This window comes from Zingiber officinale, chromosome 11A (genome assembly GCF_018446385.1).
Source record: "Zingiber officinale cultivar Zhangliang chromosome 11A, Zo_v1.1, whole genome shotgun sequence".
NCBI lineage: Eukaryota > Viridiplantae > Streptophyta > Magnoliopsida > Zingiberales > Zingiberaceae > Zingiber > Zingiber officinale.
In genome coordinates this window covers 17,468,099-17,477,958 of record NC_056006.1, presented here as the reverse complement: position 1 = coordinate 17,477,958, position 9,860 = coordinate 17,468,099, and positions in this window count along the sequence as shown.

Below are 9,860 nucleotides of genomic sequence, written 5' to 3'. Positions count from 1 at the left end.
TGACCTCTCTGAAGGTAGTCAATTAGTTTATATTGCACCAAACTTATTAATCAACATTGAAGATTTCTTTCATCATATTGAGCTTGCCATTCAAATGCATGGTTATGAAAATTGGAATTTAGCGGAAAGCAATCTATTAATTACAAGAGGATTAATAGGCAGGCTAACCAATACTAGTCATGCAGGATTTCGATATAATATACAAAATATTGCAGATTACCTGGCTAGTACAGACATTAATGCAGTCCCAGCAACTCCAAGAACTACAGCGGAATTACAAGGAATGAGGTGGATATTACAGCCACCTCTGGTATCATAAGTCAGAAATCCACAGGCTGTACGCACAACTACCCTATTGGATGGTTCAATCTCACTGGCCTTTACAGGATATCAATCCACCGGAAATCCTAGGCTCAGTATAGTTAATTAAAAAGATATTGAAGACATAAATGAAGAGGAATTTGTGGCACCTTGCTTTTCTAACTATCCTGAAATATGGGATACACTTGGAGAGCCTAGTGGAAGGTATGATTTTATGGTCAAATATACACCAATCGCAACTATTAATGAAGGAATTTTAATAGAAGAACAACTAAAGGAATATACGTTTCCAAGTATTTGGGATAGCACTCCCTGGGAAGATGATCCTGAATGGGATATTGATGAACTTCCAGAACCACCCCCTAAGCCGGAAATTCAAGAATATGAAGAAGAAGAAGAAGAAAATCCTGAAACATACTTCTTAGGTCTTCAAAATTTGGAAACGGATTATCCAGCTCAAATACCTAAAATCCTGCACAACAACCAATGTACTGGGAAAGCTCAGATGCAGAATCAGAAGTAACTGGCAACAAGTGCTACAACATGTTGAATAAATAGAAGCGCAACTACAACCACCCCTCAGTAATGGCTGGTATGATCCTATTCAATAAAATATGATTATTGAAGAATTTCTTGACAGGATACCACAAGGACTACCAGGAGGAACGTGGTATGAATTCTATGAAACAAGCTCAGAACAAAATGATGATCAACAAAATTCTGACATTAATAACTGGGTAAGTGAAACTTCTCAGTTAACTGCTGATATTTCAAATTTAAATATTCATCAAAATACAAAAGTAGCAGAAGGACAGGAAGCAACACATGTTCACGCTGAACAAATACTAGAACAGCTAGAATATCCAATATTTCGGAAGTTAGTCCAAAGTTCATCAAAAGAAAAGGCTTTTGCCTCCACATTAGATTCAGCAATCTCTAATTACCGACAACCCAATGAGCCATTAATGGGGTAAATTAATTGTTGGTGCAACATCCCTCAGGTCAAGGTTGACCTGGGTGACCAAGTTGAGACTTGGTTTGAGTTTAGATGTTTGACAATAAGAAATTGATTGAAGAAGAGTCAAGTAGGTCAAGGTTGACCGGATACTTGACAGGGAAGTCCTGGTGAGTGAAGCCAGGCAGAAGGAAAACCCTAGTGAGTGAAGCTAGGTGAAAGTCCTAGTGAGTGAAGGTAGGTGAAAGTCCTGGTGAGTGAAACCAGGTGAAAATCCTAGTGAGTGAAGCTAGGTGAAAGTCCTGGTGAGTGAAGCCAGGTGAAAGCCCTAGTGAGTGAAGCTAGGCAGATGGAAAACCCTAGTGAGTGAAGCTAGGTGAAAGTCCTGGTGAGTGAAGCCAGGCAAGGGAAAATCCAGATGGACATCTGGTGTTGGGAAGTCCAAGTAGGTCAAAGGATTGACTGGATACTTGGCACGAGGAAATACAGATAGGTCAAAGGGATTGACCAGACATCTGATGGAAGTCCAAGTAGGTCAAGGGAGTGACCAGATACTTGGCATGAATAGAAAAGTCTAAGTGGGTCAAAGGGATTGACCAGACACTTGGTGGGAAGTCCTAGCAGGTCAAAGGAGTGACCAGATGCTAGGCATGATGTACCAACAGGTCAAGGTTGACCGGATGTTGGTTTGAGAGGCTTGGAACTTGGTTTTGGGCAAAAACCAAGTGTTGGATCGATCAGTGGATCGATCCAGGAGCTGGATCGATCGGTGGGTCGATCCGAGCTTCTGAGTGGAACGAGCGTCCGGATCGATTCGTGGATCGATTCAGATGTTCCAATCGATCGATGGATCGATTGGGGGCTTGGAGATAGCCGGATCGATCCGTGGATCGATCCGTGGATCGGATAAGCGCCGGATCGATCCGTGGATCGATCCAAAGCCTCCCCGATCGATTGGGAACATTCGAATCGATCGGGATCCGACCGTTGGCGTCGATAAAGGCCGCAGGCGTTCATTTCCTTCGGCATCTCTTCTCCTATTCACTCCAGATTTCTCGCCAGCTCCTCCACAGCACTCACAAAGCTCAGATCGCCAGTTCTTGAAGGATCTTGGAAGGTTTCCAAGTCAAGAGGCGGATCAAAGCCAAGAAGAGAAGCTAGGGTTAGGGTTTATACTCATTGTAAGCTTGTAAGCTTGTATTTCTTGTATCCTTTCCCTCTCTTCTTGTATTGAGTCTTGTAGGGCTTCTCCGCCCTCAGTAGTTACCGAAAAGGAGTGTTTCATAGTGGAGGGTGCGTGCGTGGTGTAGATCCTTGGATTAGTCACCTCCTTTGGAGGTGGATACCAAGTAAACCAACCGTGTTAGCATTGTGTGATTGTTTCTTTGTATTTCCGCTGCACATCTTTGAAGGAACAAGCAACGCCGAGCAACGAGCGAACGCGACGAGCTATTCACCCCCCCTCTAGCTACTTTTGGTCCTAACAAGTGGTATCAGAGCGAGGCCGCTCTTCACCGGACGGGCCAAGCATAACAAGAAAAGCTAGAGGGGTGAAGAAGTTGGAGCAAATTCTTCAAGTTCAAGATTTTATCAAGCTCAACTTCAAGATGCAATTCCAAGATGGACTTGGATTTGACACAAGGGTGGCTCCACCATACACTTCTACGAGTTTCGATTCTTGGAAATCAAGAATCGAAAATTTTCTTATGATGGAAATAGAGCAATGGTTTGCTCTTATGGAAGGCTTCAAGACTCCAACAAACTCAAAGGGCAAAGTTCTCAAGAGGAGCAAGTGGAGCCAAGAGCAAGTCCAAAGGTGCGAGGCAAATGACAAAGTGACCAAGCTTTTGGTCAATTTATTGCCAAGCACCATCCTTTGCAAAATTGGAGAATTTGAAGATGCAAAGGAACTATGGAGCAAATTGGCCAAGCTTCATGAAGAGATCCCCTCCACTGTACAAGATCATGAAGAATCCGGAGAGGGTGACTCTTTGGAGCAAGATCAAGAGGAGGACTCCAAGGTTGAGAGATGCTCAACCTCCGAAGAAGAAGAAATCCAAGAAGCTTCATCCTCAAGGGAATGCAACGAAGGGAACAAGGAGGGAGCATACTCCTTGTTTCATATTCAAGATGATGAAGCCTCCACCTCTAGGATTGAGGGGGAGCAATTTTTGGTGACGCCGGATCAAGAAGAAGGAGAAGCTTCTACATCCGGGTCAAGTGAAGAAGAAGAAGATGGTGCCACCTCCGAAATTCAAGAAATATCAAATGGAGGAGCAAGTGCCATCCCTATACAAGAAGGTATAAATGTTTCAATTAAAAATAAAAATCATATTATATGCTTTGAGTGTAGGGAACATGGGCACTACAAGAGCAAGTGCCCTAAATTGGTCAAGAAGAAGGGCCAAGTGGCACAAAAGGGCAAGGCGAAGCCCAAGGAGACCATCCCCGGAACAAAGAAGAGCAAGGAGCACATTGTGTGCTTCTCTTGCAATCAAAAAGGGCATTACCGAAGTCAATGCCCCAAGGGGAAGAAGATGGTCAAGGCTCAAGGAGGCATTCGTCAAGGGGGAGCCTCCAAGGTAAAGAAGAAGGTAACATTTATTGAGCCTACCCCTTTACATTATGGTAAAAAGCATGATAGTTCTAACTTTTATCATTTTAATGCAATTTACCATAAGAATAGAAAGCATGAGGGCTTTAAGGAAAAACATGTGGCCCTACATGCCAAAACTACCCAACCTAAGGTTAGGAAGGTAGATAGACACTTGGGCAATAACTCTAAAGATTTTAGATACAAGCCCAAGAACAAATATGCTCATGAATCAAATGAAAAATCTAAAACTAAGGACTTAGTGATAGAAAATCAAGTCTTGAGATCAAGACTTGATAAAATGGAAAAGACCCTAAAAAGGATGGAAAATATCCTATTAGGGCAAAATGAGCATAACCTAGGTTTAGGGTTACAAAAGCCATCCAATGGCCATAGAGGTTTGGGATACAAACCAAAGGCTAAGAAGGATGTGCCCTCTTACCATAGAGTTCCATATAGTTATGGAACAAACCCTAGGTCTAGTGGTCAAGCCAAAAATACTAGGAAAGTCATCCCTAAGAGTATTTTTGCAATAAATGTGACTAAGACTTCTAAGAAGTCTAAGAAAGTCACAAACAAGGTCACAAGGGAGGTTATCCCTAGAGTTGACCTAGAAACTGTGATCAAGGCTTCTAAGAAGCCCAACAAGGTCATTAGGAAGGTACCTAGGGAAGTTATCCCTAGTGAGTACCTAGAGCATCCAAGGAGCACAAATAGTTGTTGGGTTCCTAGGAGTATCTTCTCTACCCCATAGATGGGTTAGAGAGTGTCAACTCCGATTAGAAGGGTAGTTAACCTGACTTTGAGGAAATTGACACCCAAGGAGCATTTTCAAGGTTTTTGTTAACCTTTGAAAATGAAGTGGATCTTTGTTTACTCCTTGAAAGAGTAAAATGTGCCTAATGGTGGAAGAATTGATTTTAATCTTAAATGGCACATATTGGGAAATTCATAAGAACTATCAAGTTGGGATTTTGGTATGTTCTTAGGCAATTTAAGGCAATCCGGGCCTTAATTTAAAAGTACTACTCTTGAGGAAAAATGGAATATGCCAACATTTGAGAACATGTTTATTTTCAATTGACATACATTAAATCAAGGAAATTAGAAATGCCAATTTAGGCTTTGGCATTCTCTTGTAGCACTTTAGGGCAATCTAGGTTTAAGGTGTAAGTTTAGCTAAGACTTTAAGGATACTTAGATAGTTAATCTAGGTATATTTTATTTATGCTAAATCTTGCCATGATTGTTTGCCCATCATATGCCATGACATCATGTCTAGTTTTGCATTCATGTTTTATTATGAAAAATCCAAAAATACCATGTCATGACATTCATACATCATGTAGTAATAGGATATTTTCTTTTGAAAATTATTTTCTTTTGATGTATGCCATAATATAATCATGCATTAAGTTTAATTCCTTGTAATTAAGGGCAAATGGCATTTAACGACACTTATTGACAAGTGACATCCTAGGTGGATGTCTAATATTTCTAAAATGCCTAGATAGATATGCATGATCCCTAGATTAGGGCAAAAACCAAAATCTACATCTCACAAAGACTATAATGTGACTTGTATGTGATTAGTGCACATTAGATACAAGTGAGATGTTAGGAAGATGAACAAAACTCAAGATGTTGATTTAGTGCATTCTTTTGAGTTTTAGGTTCATCAAAACACATAGTTATGTGTTTTCCCATCATTGGGAAAGCTAATGTACAAGTCATGTGCATTATGCCCAAGGAACATGATGGGATATTGGTTTTGAAAATGTTTTTAAATGTTTTTGGAAAACCTTGGTGAAGGCTGTCTTTTGATAGTAATCACCATTGAATAGTTAGACACAAACTTGAAGAAAACACTAAAGTTGTTGCAAGTTTTCAAGTTTGTGTCAATCTTTGAAAATATGAAGTATTTTCATAGAAAGCTATTTTCCATGATTAAGTATGCCTAAATAATGTCTACACGAAATTTCATGATTTTTAAATTTTTGTAGAATTTTCTAGGGGTTTCGAAGTTGATGAAATGGAATTTCAGCAACTATCGAGCTCCGATCGATCCATGGATCGATTGGAGTGCCGAATCGATCCGTGGATCGATTCAGAAGACAAGTCCCGCGAGCAGAAGCTCGCTGGATCGATCAGCCGATCGATCCAGGTAGTTTGAATCGATCAGTGGATCGATTCAGAAAGGTTCAATCGATTGGAACCCAACTCCAATCGATCCAAGTTGCTGATTTTGGCTGGGAAGGCTTGATTTCAGCATCTTTGAACCTCTTTGAGTCTAGGTAACCATTCCAAACCCCTAAAATACATTTGTATACATACAAAGGGTGTTTTCATGTGAAAACAAGGATGGATTGGTTAAGGAAGGCTTCATTGAAGTTTAGGTTGAGGTTTGTTTCAAATTTTGAGTATTTGAACCTCAAAACTTCTAAATTTGGGTTTCCTAAAGGTTTAGGGATTTCAAGTCATTGTTGGTGCAATGATAGAAGTCACTACCATGTCTTTAGGGGGAGGGACTCTTTAAAGACATGAGAAATTATTTTTCATGAACCTTGGAAGGTGGTTAACCTTCTTTAAAGAAAATGCTCATGTATGAGCTTTTGAACTTGAAATGGGGAGTGGATATCCTCATTATTTCAAGTGGGAACTCAAGTGGTTAGATAATGCTCAAGGTTGGGTATTTGTCTACATTGAGGGAGAAGTTAAGGAAAAATGAAGGGTATGAGACCTTCATTATCGTGTTGATCACAACGAGTGATGTTGTGAACAATGATGAGTAACTCTTCAGGGGGAGAGTCGTCAACAAATGGATTTGTTGATGTGTACCCAAAATTGGGGCATGGGTTGATGTGTGCCCAAAGATGAGTTGATGTGTGCCAATAGGGGGAGAATGAAAGGACCTATGAATGAGTGTAAGTTAGACTTTCATTACCTAGAGGGAGTGTGCCCTCGTACGGGGAGAATGAAGAGCTTAATTTATATGTTCATTACCTAGTGGCATGAAGATTGATACTATAGGATTAGCCTAACTTACATGTGGTATTGTAAGTGTTATTGTGGTATTGTCAAACATCAAAAAGGGGGAGATTGTTGGTGCAACATCCCTCAGGTCAAGGTTGACCTGGGTGACCAAGCTGAGTCTTGGTTTGAGTTTAGATGTTTGACAATAAGAAATTGATTGAAGAAGAGTCAAGTAGGTCAAGGTTGACCGGATACTTGACAGGGAAGTCCTGGTGAGTGAAGCCAGGCAGAAGGAAAACCCTAGTGAGTGAAGCTAGGTGAAAGTCCTAGTGAGTGAAGCTAGGTGAAGCTAGGTGAAAGTCCTGGTGAGTGAAGCCAGGTGAAAACCCTAGTGAGTGAAGCTAGGTGAAAGTCCTGGTGAGTGAAGCCAGGCAAGGGAAAATCCAGATGGACATCTGGTGTTGGGAAGTCCAAGTAGGTCAAAGGATTGACTGGATACTTGGCACGAGGAAATACAGATAGGTCAAAGGGATTGACCAGACATCTGATGGAAGTCCAAGTAGGTCAAGGGAGTGACCAAATACTTGGCATGAATAGAAAAGTCTAAGTGGGTCAAAGGGATTGGCCAGACACTTGGTGGGAAGTCCTAGCAGGTCAAAGGAGTGACCAGATGCTAGGCATGATGTACCAACAGGTCAAGGTTGACCGGATGTTGGTTTGAGAGGCTTGGAACTTGGTTTTGGGCAAAAACCAAGTGTTGGATCGATCAGTGGATCGATCCAGGAGCTGGATCGGATCGATCCAGGCTTCTCCTAAGCGAACAGAGAGCCTCTGGATCGATCCGTGGATCGATCCAGATGTTCCAATCGATCAGTGGATCGATTGGGACGCGCGCTGGATCGATCCGTGGATCGATCCAGGCGTTTTTCCAGAGCACAGAGGCGCTCTGGATCGATCCGTGGATCGATCCAAAGCCTCCCCGATCGATTGGGAACATTCGAATCGATCGGGATCCGACCGTTGGCGTCGATAAAGGCCGCAGGCGTTCATTTCCTTCGGCATCTCTTCTCCTATTCACTCCAGATTTCTCGCCAGCTCTTCCACAGCACTCACAAAGCTCAGATCGCCAGTTCTTGAAGGATCTTGGAAGGTTTCCAAGTCAAGAGGCGGATCAAAGCCAAGAAGAGAAGCTAGGGTTAGGGTTTATACTCATTGTAAGCTTGTAAGCTTGTATTTCTTGTATCCTTTCCCTCTCTTCTTGTATTGAGTCTTGTAGGGCTTCTCCGCCCTCGGTAGTTACCGAAAAGGAGTGTTTCATAGTGGAGGGTGCGTGCGTGGTGTGGATCCTTGGATTAGTCACCTCCTTTGGAGGTGGATACCAAGTAAACCAATCGTGTTAGCGTTGTGTGATTGTTTCTTTGTATTTCCGCTGCACATCTTTGAAGGAACAAGCAACGCCGAGCAACGAGCGAACGCGACGAGCTATTCACCTCCCCCTCTAGCTACTTTTGGTCCTAACATTAATTACCCTCCAGCTCAAGGCACAACCCCTCAATTCACAGACAATGAGCCTTATAAGGGTAAATTCAAAGGAAATGCGCTAGACCATCAGGCATGGACACTAGCTTCGGCGCAACAAACTACTGGAGCCATGCTGGTACTTCTAGAAGACATTGGTCAGTATCATGATGTTATTTCTCGTTAGGAATCAATTACTAATAATTTAGTTAATGAACGTACCTGGATTGATAATAAGCAAAAGGTGCAATTTATTGAAAATCTTCTTGGAGAAAATGAAAAGAAGATGTGGATTCAATGGCGAATGATTTATACACGAGAATACGAAGAGTTTATTTAGATGGCAGCATAAACTGAAAATGTTCTATCAGCCATTCGAAGATTTATTCTATTAGAAGATCCTTATCAAGGAACAACAGTTGAACAAGATCAAGCATATATTGACCTTGAAAGACTTACTTGCTCTAATATGAAGGACATATTTAATTTCCTAAATGATTATAAAGTCTTAGCAGCAAAATCAGGAAGGATGTTTATCAGCTCAGAATTATCGAATAAATTATTCCAAAAACTTCCACCACTAATTGCAAATGATGTGGAAGCTGCTTTTAAGGTACGCCATGCAGGTAATCAAATTGGTGTAATGCCCAGAATATATTTTATTTATCAATATTTGGCAGAAATATGCAAAAAAGGCAGCAATTCAACGAAGTGTTAAAGATTTGACTTTCTGTAGCAAAATACCTATTCCCGGATACTATGAAGGAAAACAGAAGAAATATGGCTTAAGAAAGTCGAAAACATACAAAGGAAAATCACATGATACACATGTACGTGTTTTCAAAAAGAAGAAGGCTGAGTAACAACACAAATGCAAATGTTTTATTTGTGGGGAACCAGGACACTTTGCCAGAGAATGTAAAAGAAAAATTAGAAATATTACTAGGGCAGTCGTTATGGATCAGCTTGATTTACCTTCAGATTATGATATATTATTAGTTGATTTAAATGAGCCAGATTCAGATGCAATTTGTAGTCTTTCCGAAGGAGAAGCTGGACCCATCAATTATGCAAAATATGCCTTTGAAGATTTACAATGGGAAAGTGTCTTTATGATGGGTGACGAAGAATGTGGATGGCGTTCTCAAGTCTATATTGGTAATATTATGAAGAATTGTCCACTTATATTATCAGGTGCTACTATACTTTCTGCAAAATGATTACAACTGACACTATGCGTATTCATTGTTTACAATGCAGAATGACTGCTTGCCCTTCATGCAGCAAATATTACCTAGGGAAAGTTATCCCTTATAAGGAAACACAACTAATACCGCCTTATCAGAAGCAGGAAGAAATAATATGAGAATTACTAGACTACACGCAACATTTACAATCTAGCATTATTAAACAAAAGGAAAAGGCTATTATCATTGAAGACAACGAGGATGAAGATCAATCTTCGGATAAGGACTTTGTGTCATTTGTTCCGGGGAAAGA